Genomic DNA, 8,145 nt, shown 5'->3' with positions numbered 1-8,145 from the left:
AATGAATTTCTACTCGCTTCTGCTTTACCTTGAAAAGCCTCCGGGAGAGATTAAAGAGCAGTACGGCTCTGTGTTTGCTAATTGGTCAAGTGAACCTTTAGAAAGGCTGACTAACAATACTTTCGTTTTTTCGCTAGGACAGTTCGCAAATGTTTTAGAGAGCTTTGAATATCCTTGGAGTTTTGATAGAACTGTGATGGTGTTATCTGGTTTGCTGAATGTGTGTCAGTTTGTGCTTCCGTTAAGAGAAATGGCATTTAACAGGAGGTTTGCGTCTCTTTGTTGTCCTGAGATTTGCGGTGCGTCTTCGGAAGCTTTAACAAAAAGCACTCCTGGCCGCTCGAGAAAGAGCAAAACAGTGAAAGCTGCCGTTGCAGCTGCTGCCCCCGCCACGGCGCCTTCGCAGGCTGAAGGTACAGCTCCTCCGCAGAGTGCCAAGGTCACTTCTGATACCACTAATTCTGCAGCCTTAAAGGCAGCCCCCCCTTCTTCACACACTGGGCACTGTTGCTGCTGTAACCATAGCGATCACTGTGACAGTCATTCAGACTCTGGAAATGAATCAAATGATGGTAAACCCATATCAGCATCAGTAGCTGGTTGTAAGAAAGTCACTAGAAAGACTACCCGTGCAGCAGATGATGGCACAGGGCCAACATCAACCCAAGGGGCACCATCAGGACAGGGAGGAGATGAAGTGACCACCACTCGGTCCTTTTCTCCAGGTGAGCTGAGAGATCTGCGAAAAGACTTTAGTCGTCGTGAAGGTGAGAATATTTTAACCTGGTTGCTCCGATGCTGGGACAATGGGGCAGATACAATTGAACTGGAAGGTGGTGAAGCCAGGCAGCTGGGATCTCTCTCAAGAGATTCCACCATTGATAGGGCAATTTCAAGAGAGTCTAATGCCACTACTCTCTGGACCCCACTCTTGGCAGCTATGAAAGTAAGATTTCCCTACAAGGAAGATTGTATATCCAGGTTAGGGAAATGGAATACTATGGAGAAAGGTATTCAGTTCCTGAGAGAATTAGCTGTGCGAGAGATCATCTATTTTGGACCAAACAGCCAAGAGGGAACAGATCCAGATAGAATCAATTGTACACGACCTCTGTGGCGCAGATTTGTACAAAGTGCATCACCTGCATATGCTAAGTCATTGGCAGGAATGCTCTGGTCATCTAGAGGTGGACAAGATATTACTGAAGTGATTGAGCAGCTCCGTGACTTTGAGGACAGCCTTGCTGGTTCTCTACGGGCTTGTGTCTCTGCTGTGGAGAAACTGTGTGAAAAATCTGATGACCGGTTTGAAAAGCTATTGCAGGAAATCAAAGAACTCAGGGAAGACACATACCATTCACGACCTGCACAAACCTATGTTTCAGCTGTTAGGAAAAGGCGTTTCCAATCTCGAGAGAGAGGACAGAGGCAGCCCACAAAAAGAGGTTCACTGTAGTTCTTCCTACATGAGCAGGGAGAGAACATGAATAAGTGGCATGGAAGGCCTACCTCAGAACTTCAAGAACGAGTACGTGAGATCAAAGGAAAAACTCCTAGGAAGGTGGCTGCTCCAGTTTACAAAAGGAGCAGAAGAGATTCTGATGCTCTTGAAGGAACCTCTAATTCACACCCAGAGACTGTGCAAAACAGAAATTAGAGGTGCCCTGCCTCCAACCAGGTGGAGGAAAGGGATAACAGAGTTTATTGGACTGTACAAATACGATGGCCTGGTACAACACACCCCCAGGAGTACAAAGCTTTAGTGGACACTGGTGCTCAGTGCACAATAATTCCTTCTAATTATAAAGGAACGCAATCCATCAATATTGTTGGAGTGACTGGGGGATCCCAGGAACTGACTGTTGTAGAGGCTGAAATGAGCCTAACTGGAAAAAACTGGGAAAAGCATCCCATTGTGACTGGTCCAGATGCTCCATGCATCCTTGGCATAGACTACCTCAAGAGAGGGTATTTTAAGGACCCAAAAGGGTATAGGTGGGCATTTGGTATAGCAGCTGTGGACACTGAGAAAATTGAACAGCTGTCTGATTTGCCTGGTCTTTCAGATGATCCTTCTGTTGTAGGGCTGCTGATGGTTGACGATCAGCAGGTGCCAACTGCTACCACGACGGTGCATCGCCGGCAATATCGCACCAATCGAGACTCTTTGATTCCTATCCAGAAGTTGATCCGTCAATTGGAAAGCCAGGGTGTGATCAGTAAGACTCGCTCACCTTTTAACAGCCCAGTCTGGCCAGTGCGTAAGTCTAGTGATGAGTGGAGACTAACTGTGGACTATCGTGGCCTGAATGAAGTTACGCCACCACTGAGTGCTGCTGTGCCTGACATGCTAGAACTGCCGTTTGAACTGGAGTCAAAGGCAGCTAAGTGGTATGCTACAATTGACATTGCTAATGCATTTTTCTCTATTCCCGTAGCAGCAGAGTGCAGGCCGCAGTTTGCTTTCACCTGGAGAGGCATCCAGTACACGTGGAATCGCTTGCCCCAGGGGTGGAAACACAGTCCTACCATCTGCCATGGACTGATCCAGACCACGCTGGAGCAAGGTAAAGCTCCAGAACACTTGCAGTATATTGATGACATCATCGTATGGGGCGACACAGCGAAAGAAGTCTTCGAGAAAGGTGAGAGAATAATTCAGATTCTTTTGGATGCTGGTTTTGCCATAAAAGGAAGCAAGGTCAAGGGACCTGCACAAGAGATCCAGTTTTTAGGAATAAAATGGCAAGATGGCCGTCGCCAGATCCCAATGGATGTGATCAACAAAATTGCTGCAATGTCTCCACCTACTAATAAAAAGGAGACACAGACTTTCTTGGGCGTTGTAGGTTTTTGGAGAATGCATATTCCTGACTACAGCCAGATTGTGAGCCCTCTCTATCGAGTGACTCGTAAAAAGAACCAATTTGAGTGGGGCCCTGAACAACGACAAGCCTTTGAACAAATTAAGCGTGAGATAACTCATGCAGTGGCCCTTGGACCAGTTCGGACTGGACTAGATGTTAAAAATGTGCTCTACACCGCAGTCGGAGATAATGGACTTACCTGGAGCCTCTGGCAGAAAGCACCAGGAGAAACCCGAGGTCGACCCTTAGGTTTTTGGAGTCGAGGATACAAAGGATCTGAGGCCAACTATACTCCAACTGAAAAAGAGATACTAGCAGCATATGAAGGAGTTCAAGCTGCTTCAGAAGTGATCGGTACTGAAGCACAGCTCCTCCTAGCACCTCGACTGCCGGTGCTGAGCTGGATGTTCAGAGGGACGGTTCCCTCTCCACATCATGCGACTGAAGTTACGTGGAGTAAATGGATTGCACTGATCACGCAACGAGCTCGAATTGGAAGTCCCAATCGCCCAGGGATCTTAGAAGTGATTACAGACTGGCCAGAAAGCAAAGACTTTGGGATGTCTCCAGATGAGGAGGAAGTAAAACGTGCTGAAGAAGCACCACCATATAATACTCTTTCAGAGACTGATAAGCAGTATGCACTGTTCACAGATGGATCCTGTCGTCTTGTAGGAAAACATCGAAGGTGGAAAGCTGCTGTGTGGAGTCCCACACGACAAGTTACAGAAGCCACTGAAGGACAAGGTGAATCGAGTCAGTTTGCAGAAGTGAAAGCCATCCAGCTGGCTTTGGACATTGCTGAACGAGAGAAGTGGCCAATACTTTATCTCTATACTGACTCATGGATGGTAGCAAATGCCTTGTGGGGGTGGCTACAGCAATGGAAGAAAAGCAACTGGCAGTGCAGAGGTAAACCCATTTGGGCTGCCACACTGTGGCAAGACATTGCTGCTCGGCTAGAGAGCCTGCCTGTGAAAGTTCGTCATGTAGATGCTCATGTGCCTAAAAGTCGAGCCACCGAGGAACATCTAAACAACCAACAAGCAGATCAAGCTGCTAAGATTAAAGTAGCTGAGGTGGACTTGGACTGGCAACATAAAGGTGAACTTTTCCTAGCCCGGTGGGCCCATGATGCTTCAGGGCATCAAGGTAGAGATGCAACATATAAATGGGCTCGCGATCGAGGGGTGGATTTAACTATGGACACTATTTCACAGGTTATTCATGAATGCGAAACTTGCGCCAAAATCAAACAAGCAAAACGGTTAAAGCCTGTATGGTATGGGGGGCGATGGTTAAAGTATAAGTATGGAGAAGCTTGGCAGATTGATTATATTACACTTCCACAAACATGTCAAGGTAAGCGTTATGTACTTACAATGGTGGAAGCAACCACTGGATGGTTGGAAACATATGCCGTGCCTCATGCTACAGCCCGAAATACTATCTTGGGCCTTGAAAAGCAAGTCCTTTGGCGACACGGTACGCCAGAAAGAATTGAATCCGACAATGGTATTCATTTCAAAAACAGTCTTATAGACAATTGGGCCAAAGAACATGGTATTGAGTGGGTATATCATATTCCATATCATGCACCAGCCTCTGGGAAAATTGAAAGGTACAATGGTTTGCTAAAAACTACACTAAAGGCACTTGGTGGTGGAACCTTTAAAAACTGGGATTCGCATTTAGCAAAAGCCACTTGGTTGGTCAACACCAGGGGATCAACCAATCGAGCCAGGCCTGCCCAATCAGAAATTCTACAGACTGTAGAAGGAGATGAAGACCCTGTAGTACACATGAAAAATATGTTAGGAAAGGCAGTCTGGGTTACTCTTGCCTCAGGCAAAGGCAAGCCCATTCGTGGGATTGTTTTTGCCCAGGGACCTGGCAGCACCTGGTGGGTGATGCTTAAGGATGGAGAATTTCGGTGTGTACCTCAAGGGGATTTGAGTTTAGGTGAAAATATGCAATACTGAACTGCATGATGTGAATTGTCGTACTAACAGTATTTAATAAGTGTCTTTCAGATCAAGACAGTGATGATGAAACAAGAGCTAGCTTCTTCGAGTGGCGCCTGACAATTTCTTCGAAGTTGATGTCTTTAATCCACAAACAGTGGTCATGAGATGAACTTGTACCATTTTTTCCTGCCCTGGGAGACCGTTGTGACAAAATGAACTTAATGAACTTTTCAAAGGATGGTCCACTGATTAAGATTAATTACTCCTGGGTATATATGTACATATGTGTATATATATATATAGTAGTAGTGATTAATTAGATTGTGTTGATTGATTGTATTGATAAGGTTTAAGCATTCAGTGAATGGCATATTATAAGGAGTGGAATGTCTTGGTTTTGTTAAAAACAAGTTTCTCTTTCAGTGAATTTTGCCTGTCAGCTAAAGCCTTCCTATTAACTGCATTTTTCCTGGAGAACCAGACACATGTTTTGGTAAAACCTAGCAATGGAATGCAAACTTATTGATAAGCCTGGATGGACATCTCGCGAGAGGGGCGACGAGAAACGACTGACCAACTGTGTATAACATTCCATTCACGTGAATACTTCATATAAAATGGGAGATCACGAGGATCTCGGCCCTTCTTTTCCTTCTTTTCCCTATGGCCGACATTAGGAGAGGACCTTGCTAGTCGTCCCTGCGAACTGAGGCCTAGTGAGAGACTGAATCCAGCTCCAGTTGGCTGCAGAGTCCAATCCAGGACTTTGGGTGCTGGCTCTGCATTTGCTGAGACTTTCAAGATTGGTTTTGTATATTTTGTATTATTTTCTCTATTCTTATTAGTAGCATTAGTAAAACATCTTTAATTTTTTCCAACTCTCTTCTCTCTGTCCTTCTTTTTTCCTCCCAATCGCCTCTCCTGAGTGGAAGGGGGGAGAGGGAGGGGCAAAGGGGGGGGAAGTGGGGGGAGAGGGGGTTAACAATACATTTGCCAGGGTCTTATTGTCACCCCGCAATCTTAACCCTCGACAAACACACACACTGTCCAATGTGGTTTCTGACACACACCCTGTCCAAGGGGGTTTGTGACACACACCCTGTCCAGGAGCGTTTGTGACACAAACGGTGTCCAGGGGTGTTTGTGACACACAGGCTGTCCAATGGGGATTGTGACACACACGCTGTCCAGGGGCGTTTGTGACACACACGTTGTGCAATAGATTTTGTGACACACACACTCTCCAATGGGGTTTGTAACACAAACGTTGTCCAGGGGTCTTTGTGACACACACAGTTTCCACGGGGGGTTGTGACACACACGCTGTCCAATGGGTTTTCTTACACACACACTGTCCAATAGAGTTTGTGACGCACACAGTGTTCAATGGGGTTTGTGACACACAAACTGTCCAAAGGAGTTAGTGAAACAAAAGCTATCCAGAGGTGTTTGTGACACAAACACTGTCCAAGGAGGATTGTGACACACATGCTGTCCCATGGGGTTTGTGACACACAGGCTGTCCAGGGGGGGTTGTGACACACGCTGTCCAATGGGGTTTGTGACACACACGCTCTCCAATGGGGTTTCTGACACACACCCTGTCCAAGGGTGTGTGTGACAAACACACTGTCCAGGGGGGTTTGTGACACACACTGTCCAATGGGGCTCGTGACACACACGCTGTCCAATGGGGTTTGTGACACACACCCTATCTAGGGGCGTTTGTGACATACACGTTGTCCAGGGGCGTTTGTGACACACACAGTTTCCAGGGGGTTTGTGACACACTCTGTCCAATGGGGTTTGTGACACACACACTCTCCAATGGAGTTTGTGACACACACGCTGTCCAGGGGCGTTTCTGACACAAACGGCGTCCAGGGGTGTTTATTACACACCCCCTGTCCAATGGGGTTTGTGACACACAGGCTGTCCAATGGCGTTTGTGACACACACCCTGTCCAGGGGTGTTTGTGACACACCCAGTTTCCAGGTGGATTGTGACACACACGCTGTCCAAAGGGGTTTGTGACACACATGCAGTGCAATGGGATTTTTACACACACCCTGTCCAGGGGTGTTTGTGACACGCACAGTTTCCAGGGGGATTGTGACACACACGCTGTCCAATTGGGTTTGTGACACTCATGCTGTGCAATGGGATTTCTTACACACACGCTTTCTAATGGGAATTGTGACACAGACAGTGTTCAATGGGGTTGTGACACACACACTGTTCAATGTGGTTTGTGACACACACCCTGTCCAAGGGGGTTTGTGACACACACAATGTCCAACGGGGTTTGTAACATGCACGCTGTCCAATGGGGTTTATGTCACACACACTGTCCAATGGCGGTTGTGACACACACCCTGTCCAGGGATGTTTGTGACACACTCAGTTTCCAGGTGGATTGTGACACACGTTGTCCAATTGGGTTTGTGACACACACGCTGTGCAATGGGATTTCTTACACACGCGCTGTCTAATGCGAATTGTGACACAGACAGTGTTCAATGGGGTTGTGACACACAAACTGTCCAATGTGGTTTCTGACACACACCCTGTCCAAGGGGGTTTGTGACACACACCCTGTCCAGGAGCATTTGTGAAACATACGGTGTCCAGGGGTGTTTGTGACACACACAGTTTCCACGGGGGGTTGTGACACACACGCTGTCCAATGGGTTTTCTTACACACACGCTGTCCAATAGAGTTTTTGACACACACAGTGTTCAATGGGGTTTGTGACACACAAACTGTCCAAAGGGGTTTGTGACACAAAAGCTATCCAGAGGTGTTTGTGACACAAACACTATCCAAGGGGGATTGTGACACACATGCTGTCCCATGGGGTTTGTGACACACAGGCTGTCCAGGGGGGGTTGTGACACACGCTGTCCAATGGGGTTTGTGACACACACGCTCTCCAATGGGGTTTCTGACACATACTCTGTCCAAGGGTGTGTGTGACAAACACACTGTCCAGGGGGTTTTGTGACACACACTGTCCAATGGGGTTCGTGACACACACGCTGTCCAATGGGTTTTGTGACACACACTCTGTCCAGGGATATTCTGGACACACACAGTTTCCAGCGGGGCTTGTGACACATGTTGTCCAATGGGGTTTGTGACACACACGCTGTCCCAGGGTATTTTGTACACACACAGTTTCCAGGGGGTTTGTGACACACACGCTGTCCAATGGGGTTTGTGACACACGCGCTGTCCAATGGGATTTGTGACACACATCCTGTCCAGAAACGTTTGTGACACAAACGGTGGCCAGGGATGTTTGTGACA

This window comes from Nesoenas mayeri (genome assembly GCF_963082525.1).
Source record: "Nesoenas mayeri genome assembly, chromosome: 11".
NCBI lineage: Eukaryota > Metazoa > Chordata > Aves > Columbiformes > Columbidae > Nesoenas > Nesoenas mayeri.
This window is presented reverse-complemented; position numbering follows the sequence as displayed.